This window comes from Erinaceus europaeus, chromosome 10 (assembly GCF_950295315.1).
Source record: "Erinaceus europaeus chromosome 10, mEriEur2.1, whole genome shotgun sequence".
Lineage (NCBI taxonomy): Eukaryota > Metazoa > Chordata > Mammalia > Eulipotyphla > Erinaceidae > Erinaceus > Erinaceus europaeus.
The window spans coordinates 75,629,714-75,639,123 of record NC_080171.1 but is presented as its reverse complement, the minus strand read 5'-3'; positions in this window follow the sequence as shown (position 1 = coordinate 75,639,123).

Sequence of the window (9,410 nt, the reverse complement as noted above, 5' to 3'; positions counted from 1 at the left end):
CTGGTTTGGGTATCAAAGTAACATTGTTCTCATATAATTGGGGCATGCCTTCATTTCCTAAGTCACACCCACCTACACCTATTACTACATTCAAGTGTTCTCTCTCTCTCCCTCCTTCCCTCTCCTCTTTGATAAGAGAAACCATGCCAGGATTCCTCTGATGTTTTCCATATTTGCATTCCTTTCTGTGATGGTACAAAAACAAGAGTCCTGGTGACAAACACTTATGGTCCTGGTGGAATTGGGGCTCCCAGCCCTCTCTAGTCATCTTCCTCTATCCCTTTCTCTCTGGGATCAAAATTCTGTCTTTCCCTAGTGGGGTAGGACTCTGGAGAGATGATGTTCCAGGACACATCATCTTCCCAGGGGGATTAGGATAATTGATTCCGGTATTATTTAGAAGTGCACTGTTTGATGCTAGGGAGATAGCCCATGGAGTAGGATATTTGCCTTGACATACACCTGTCTCTGGATAGAGCCCAAGTGCCTCATGGGAGGGGGGCTATATCACCGGGGAGTGGGGCAGGGGGAAGCCTCTAGTGCTATGGTATATGTTCCTCTCTGTGGGTCGCTACCTAAATAAAAAAGCAGTAGGGAGAGTTGAACTTTCACATTCAGGAGAACTCAGCTTAATAAAAATCAATAGAAAGGAAAAAAATGTATTATTTACTATCTAAACATTTGGGAGCTTTCCCAGGTAACTCTGTATATGATCAACTTTTGGTCTGAGAACATGTTTTGTGTATTAGTGGTTTTCAATTTGTTGGAAGTTTGTTTTCATCACTCAGAAGGTTCCATTTTGATAAATGGCCCATATGTGCTTGGAAAATACACACACATTGCCATTTCTAGGTGGTGTCTTCTCTAAATATCAGTTAGGTTGAGTCAGTCTTAATGATTCTTCGTCTGCTTGTTCCAATAGTTATTGACAGTGGAGAATTGATTTTGTGAACTATATCTGTATTTCTGCATGTTACTATTGTTTATACCCCTTTGTTACATGAAAGGTTTTCTTGATCTTAAGTGAGGTTCTGCTTCAGTTAATAATGTGAGAAAACAAAAAGCAAAATATCTTAAGTTTCTAGATTCTGTTTTATGTCTCTCATGAAGAAAGCTCATACTTTTGTTACACCCAGTTGGAACATGGTGCCTCCATGCCTCCCTGCTGGGAGTATGGATTGAAGCAGCCCTGGTCTCAGGTCCTTGTTTCCTGAATCTGCACACTGTTGGGTAATTTGTGGGTGAGGTGACATTATGCCTAGGGTTTATTTTAAAATGTCCAGTCAAGAAAACCAAAAATATATGACAGTAGAAATAAATTAAGATAGACAAACATCTTAAGTTTTGAATCTTGATGCTTGATGTTTTGTGTATATATATGTACTTTATATCCATTTAAAAATATCTATAAAAACAAAAGTTTTCTAATCATAGAAGGAAACTTACATAAAATTATGTGTCAGAAGTTACAAATATTTCTCCAAGAAACAACTCTCCTTTACTGACAAGTGGGCTTAACTGGCTATCTAAGGTGACCGAGCAAGAATTTTGGAGCTGTGTTGAAATGCCCACTTTCAGTTACAATAGTCGTGATAGTACACTGTGGGAGGTGACTTAGGATCTTTATAATTTATGTTTTGTTGCATATGGCTAGTCACTGCTTTGCATTTGGGCAAAGCAGAGCCTGGTTATTTAATACAGGGCAGTCTGTTCAGAGTTGCTATTAGTACTCTTGCTCTCTCACACGCCGTCCTGTGCAAAGGCTTTCAGATGTGTTAGCCTGCTGGGAAGTGTCAAAGGAACTTCTGTTGCACAATAGGTTAATGCAAAATAAAAATGTCTAGGTATTTTTAAAATATTTAAATTTATTTATTTATTAAAAGTTGTTAATGCAATATGTTGGTGACGGTATGGGGAAATAGACATTTTCATACCTCCTTATGGAGTGTAAATTGTTACAGTCTGGACAGAAGGGCAATTTGGCAATAAATTTACAATTAAAATGTACCCATCTTTTGATCTTACTTCTAGAAATTTAACCTACAAATATACTCACAAGTGGAAGGAAGAAATTTCAAGAAAATATTCACATTAGCTGATTGTTTATAGAACAAAATACAGAAAAAAATGTTCAAAATTAGGCAGTTGGTTATTTGGAATACCACACATTTGTTTAAGAATGACTTTGCATACTTATGAAAAGAATTTTTTAAGATACACTGTTCACTTAGTTTCCAATGCAGGTATAATTAACATGATGTTTTTTTGATAATTTTTATATTTATTTATTTTCCCTTTTGTTGCCCTTGTTTTTCTTTTATTATTGTTGTAGTTGTTGTTGATATCATCATTGTTATATAAACAATGAAATGGAGAGGAGAGTGGAAGACAGAGGGGGAGATAAAGACACCTGCAGACCTGCTTCACCGCCTGTGAAGCGACTCCTCTGCAGATGTGGAGCTGGGGGCTTGAACCGGGATCCTTATGTCAGTCCTTGCGCTTTGTGCTATGTGCACTTAACCCGCTGAGCTACAGCCTGACTCCCTAATATGATCTTTAATCCAGTTAGAGATTATTTATATAGTTTTAAAGCCTGTTGTCTTTCAGTCACTGTACCAGCTGCAAAGGATATACTTCCCTGTATTGACCTGTCTTTAACACTTTCTAACCAATGACCATCATTACCAGCCCTTCTCTCCCTTTCTATTTTTTAATAATTTTCATTTGTTATTAATGAATTCAGTGTAGATAGTTCTACACCACACACATCACACAGTTCAGCATCCCTACCCTCCAACCTCTTAAAGATAACCACAATAATTCTTACAAGTCTTACGGTTACCATGATTCTGTTTTGTTTGGATATTTTTTTGGCAAATTCATGTAAATCAGATTTCTAGATTCCACATATGAGTGAAACCATCTTGTAGTTATCACTCATTTCTTTATCCCTCCTTTTCTTTTGCAATGAAACTCTCCATATGGTTCCCAGGTGAGATAGTAGTGTCCCCAACTCAGATTGTTCCATTGCATATTAAGAGGAACTGGGGCTTCCTTATGGTCCATGGACCATGTATGAAGAGGCAGTGCATGAAATAAAACTGATACCAGGGAAGGGGGTCTTTTTATATTTTATTATTCATTGGGTAGAGACATCAAATGGGAAGGGGAGAGAGAGAGAGAGAAGGAAGGAAAAGGAAAGAGGAGAGGAAGAGAGACCTGCAGCCTTGCTTCACAGCTCATGAAATTTGAACCCAGGTTTCTCCACATTGTATCACATGCACTCAGCTTGGTATGCCACCACCCAGCCCAGAAAAGGGAAGTTTTTATAAGGACTGTTTATTTTAATTTAATTTTATTTCTTTATTGGATAGACAGCCAGAAATAGAGAGGGAAAGAGACAGAGAGACACCTATAGCACTGTTTCACCACTCATGAAGCTTTCTGCCTACAGGTGGGGACCAGGGACTTGAATGTGGGTCCTTGTGCATTGTAACCTGTGCTCAACCTGCTGCGCCACCACCTGGCCCCATAAGAAATTATTATTATTTTTTTTTTTTAATTTTTTTAAAAAATATTTATTTTATTTATTTATTCCTATTGTTGCCCTTGTTTTTTATTGTTGTAGTTATTATTGTTGTTGGATAGGACAGAGAGAAATGGAGAGAGGAGGGGAAGACAGAGAGGAGGAGAGAAAGATAGACACCTGCAGACCTGCTTCACCACCTGTGAAGCGACTCCTCTGCAGGTGGGGAGCCTGGGTTCGAACCGGGATCCTTATGCTGGTCCTTGTGCTTTGTGCCACCTGCGCTTAACCCACTGCGCTACAGCCCGACTCCCAAGAAATTATTTTTATGAGACATTTTGCCATGTTGCCTATTTATAGGAATGCAGATTTATTAAGAAGCCAGTGGCAATCCTACATCAGAATGAACTTCAGATCTATTTTTAAATTTTTTTATTATATTTATTTATTTATTGGATAGAGACTGTCAGAAATTGAAAGGGAAGAGGATGGTAGAGAAGGGAGAGAGACAGACACCTGAATAAGGGAAAGCCGAATAAGGGCATACTTTAACGATGACTCTTTAGTCACTATCAGGCCACCCCATCAGCTGGGGCCTGATTCCTGGAATCCTTAGATTCCCAAACAGATATGATGGACCTAGACCTTGAATAAATCCCTCTCTCAATTGTTACCGGTCATTTCTATCAGGAACAACAAAATAGAACACTTGGTGGGCCCCATAGGACCTAGAGAACTTGGAAATAAAATATATAATATTAATAACAACAACGGAAGGCGGGAAGGAAGGAAAAGAAAGAAAGAAGGAAGGGAAGTAGGAAGGAATGGAAGGAAAGAAGGAGGGGAAGGGAAAGGAAGGGAAGGGAAGAGAAGGGGAGGGGAAGGGAGAGGAGGGGAGAAAAGAGAAGAGAAGGGAGGGGAGGGGAGGGGAGGGGAGGGGACGGAAGGGAATGGAAGGGAATGAATCTGCCACAAGAGGGAGCATGAAACATGGAGCAGGTATATTCATATAAGTAATTTCTGATACACAACTACTGGATGGCTTCACTCATGTGGAACCTAGAGAACTGACATAATTGAACTTAAAAAACAAAAAGCAAGAAAAATAAGTTCTGATACAGTCTCAGAATCCTTAGCAGGGAGTCAGAGATAGATCACACCATGTAAGGGGTTTGCCTTCTCTGGAACACAGCCACTGTTCAAGCCTCAGCACCAAATGGGAAGCCACTAAAGAAAGTTTCAGTGCTGAGGTGTCTCTCCCTCTCCCTGCCTGTATCAGTCAGAATGGAAAACAGCCTGGAGTTGTGAAAACTGAACATGTGCAAGACCCCCCAGCTCTGGGGGTGGGGAGGAAGGAAGACTCATTAGCACGGCTTATAGGAAGCATTTCTCTGCCAATTGCTAGAGACTGGAGGAGACCATGCCAATTTTTTTTGTTTTCCCACTGGGACATTAAGTCATGTTTCCAGTGGACTATTTTGTTGCTGCAGAAGATAGAGGGTGATAGAAAGAGAAAGAAAGACAGACAAGAGGAAAGATACCACAGCACTGCTCTACTACTTGTGAAGCTTCACTTTTGCATGATACTCTCAAGTGGGGGCTGGGGACGCAAACCCAAGTCTTTGCACATGGTAAAGAGTACACTCTGCTGGGTGAACTATCTCTGAGCCCTGAAGTCATGCCAATTTAACTGTGAGAAAAGCAATTCAAAATTTCAAAAACACAAAAATGAAAACAAAATCAATATCAAAGAATCATAATAATCAAAGACACGGAGATTTATGACACACTAAGGAAGTAATTCAAAACAGCTGCTTGAAAGAAATTCAGTAAGGTACAAGAAAAAACAAAAGAGAACTCACTGAAGCCAGCTAGTTAATATATGAACAAAATGGGAATTTTAATAAATAGATAATGAAAAGTAAATTATGGAGATGAGGCATCCACTGAAGTAAAAACTACAATAGAAAAAAACATCAAAAGCATTAAGCAGAAGAAAGAGCTTGTGAGCTAGAAGGCAAAAACTTTTAAATTATCCAGAGAAGAAAAGAGAGCATACAGGATCTGCAGAATACTATAAAAATAAATGATCTGCAAACTCCTGGTATTCCTAAAGGAGAAGAGAAGGAAAAAGACAGAGAATAATGACTATGAATTTACCAAATATGAGAAGAGAATTTGGTGCCCAAGTTCATGAAATAAACTATACAAAAAGGAATTAGAATGGCCTTTCCCAAAGTTAGCAAAGGGAAGGAAATAACAGATTAAAATGCATAATAATAAAATAAAGATCAGGACTTCCAGGAGGCATGGTTTATGGGTACACAACAAAAAACCAAATTAGACACATAATCTACAGCTGAGAAATTCCACAGCCTCAGGTGGGTGCCCGCACACGGCTGGGGAAATAGGGCAATGGGTTGGAAGACATGGTTGAAACTAGAGCTCTGGGCAAATGGTGCTTGGCACTGACCCGCACCATCTTGGACAGTAAAACACTTAGAAACTGGAGCTCTCAATCTATGACTCAGTTTTTTGTTTGTTTGTTTTTTGTTTTTTTGTTTTTTTTCTCAGTTTAAGTTTAGGACAAGGACACAAAACTCAGCCCACAAGATAGTCCCAAACACCCCTCCCCCCACCCACCTCCACAGATTATAAAAATAAGTGAACCGCAGAGATCACAATAGCACCACCTGCTGGCCAACAATAACCAACACACACATGTGAAAAAGAGGCAAAAAGCTAAATGTGCCACAAATAGAGAGAAGCAAATCAGATGAAATCCAAGAAATTCTAGATGTAGAGAGTCCATCAGAGACAGACTATAGGAAGCTTATGAGAACTTTACAAGAACTTAAGTAAGAGTTGAACGAGCATTTTACTTTGGAATTAAGACATGCAAAAGAGCAATTCAGAACAAAATTTGATAAAAAGCTACAAAGCATGAAAGAAGAACTTCAAACAGAGTTCAATAAGCAGTTAAGAAGCATGAAAGAAAAATTTCAAACACAACTACAAGTACTGAAAGATACTTTTAGAGCTGTTCAAACTCAGGTAGAAGGCTTAAGAAATAGACTCACAGATGCAGAAGAAAGAATTTCCAATTTAGAAAACACAATTATCCCACTCTTTCAATTCAAAGATGAGGGAGAGGAAAGGTTTTAAAAGAACGAAGCTACTCTCTGTGAATTTGCAAACTCGATAACAAGACCGAATATACAAGTTATAGTCTACCTGAGAAGGTAGACCAGGTCAAAGTTTCACAGATAATTTTCAGAGAAATTTTAGCTTAAAATTCCACTCACTTAGGCAATCCTTAGAACATAGTTATTTTGGAGGCAGACTGATCACCCAGGTTTGCAAATTCAAAATGGCCAAGACCAAGGCACATTATTGTAAAATTATCAAAACTCAATGACAAGGAACAAATTTTGCAGAATGCTAGGGAAAGTAAAGAAGTTACATACAAAGGGAGAAATATCAGACTCTCATAAAATTTTTCTTCACAAACTCTAGAGGCAAGGAGATAGTGGAATGATATATTCAGGGCACTAAAGGAGAGGGAATTTCAGCCACAAAATTTTTATCCTACAAAATTATCTTTCAAATATGAAGGAGAAATAAATGTATTCCCAGATATTCAAAAACTAAATCAACCCCACCTTACAAGCAATACTGTTGGAGTCCTACAGGAAAGGAGGAAGCAAAGGAACACACGTCCTCAGCGAGGTGAACAGCAGTAGACTAGAAACAAGAACACAGTAATATAGGAAAGAACAACAAGCAAATAGGAGAGGGAATTAAAAGACAAAGAAGTACTATCAAATGTTTGTTAATCAAGACCAACTTAAAGACTTTTCTAGACACACAATGCTAGTTACTACACACATGTTAATCACAAAACAAAACAAGGAACAGAGATTTACAGAAAACACAAGAAAAAGCAGTGAAGGTTCACCACAGAAACTCACCCATACAATAGGTCAGATAGAAACAAATGGGCAAAGATTCAACAGTTTAAAATAACCTCAAAACAAAAATCAAAATGGACATAAGTAAACCACATGCATAAACAATCACTATAAATGCGAATGGCCTAAATTTACCTGTCAAAAGACTCAGAATAGCTAAATGGATTAAAGAACAGGACCCATCCATTATATGTCTTCAGGAAACACACATCCAAAGAAAAGACAAATGGACACTGAATAGAAGAGTTGGAGCAAGATGTTCCAAGCTAATAACTCAAAAAAAAAAAAAAAGGTAGCTTTCCTATTCTCTAATAAAGTAGACTTCCAGGCAAAGAAAGTAATGAGAGATAGAGGACATTACATAATGGTTAAAGGATCAATCCAACAAAAAAGATATAACCATCATATATATATATATATATATATATATATATATATATATATATATATATCCCCAATTTAGGAGCACCCAAATATATAAAACAAATACTTACTGAATTCAAGGGAGACATTGATAGCAACACAATAATAGTAGTAGATTTCAACACTCCACTCACAGCAAGAGGCAACATCTGGACAGAAAAATCAATAGAGAAACAGCGAACTTAAAGGAAACCATGGGTGAAGCAGATACCATCCCAAAAGTAATGGATACAAATTCTTCTCAAGTACACATGGATTGACCATATCCTGGGCCACAAAGACAGTCTAAACAAATATGTAAATATTAAAATTATAAAATGCATCCTCTGAGACCACGAAGGCATGAAACTAGAAATCAACCAAAAGAGAAAAAGAAATTTCCCCCAAAGCCTGGAGACCAAGCAATATGCTGCTGAACAATAAATGGGTCACTGAAGAGATCAAAAAAAGAAATTACCTCAGTACCAATTTAAATGTAGAAACCGGTTACCAGACCCTATGGGACGCAGCAAAAGCAGTGGTGAGAGGGAAGCAATACAGGCCCACATTAATAAACAGGAGAAATTCCTAGTGAACCATCTAACAACCCACCTCAACCAACTAGAAGTGGAGCAAAAACAACAACAACAACAAAAAGCCAACAGCCATCAGGAGACAGGAAATAGTTAAAATCAGAGCAGAAATCAATGGAATAGAAAACAAGAAGACCATTAGAAAGATTAATTAAACCAAGAACTGGTTCTTTGAAAGGAAAAATAAAATAAAATAGATAAGCCACTAACTGTACTCACCAAGAGAAAAAGAGAGAATGCTATGGTAAAATCACTCAAAAAATGAAAGAAAAGATATTACATCAGATGAGGTAGGAATTCAAAAGATTATGCAAGAATATTACAGACATTTGGATGGAACCAAATTTGATAACTCTCTAGACTATATCCTTAAGCACAAATATTAGTTTTTGCCTAAACATTTAATATCTTAGATTTGCAAAGTGATCAAACTCTGACAAGGGGATTAAATTGTTCATGGAGCTCTAAAAATGTATCTGAAAATATAGCTCTGCAAACATCTAAATGAACTATAGTTTTAGGCCAGACAGGTCAAGACCTTTTGGCCTTGTAAGTATTTAAAATACAAAGAGATTCATATACCACTTCTTCTAGCATTTGCCCTTCTTCTGTAGCCAGTCAACAGCGTCAGGTTGAGCCTGATGTAAAGTTTCGAGACCTCCTTTAAATCTGGAGAGGTGGCAGTCGTTGACTATGTGGGTCATAGTCTGTCTGTAGCTACAGGGGCATTCGGGTCGTCTCTGGCTCCCCAGCGATGGAACATAGCAGCGCACCGGCCATGGCCTGTTCGATAGCGATTGAGTAGGGCCCAATCATAACGTGCTAGGTCAAAGCTGGGTTGACGCTTGCAGGGTTGGGGTCTGTGATGAGGTGTTTGTTCTTTACCTCAGCTGACTGCCAACTCTGTTTCAAAGAGAC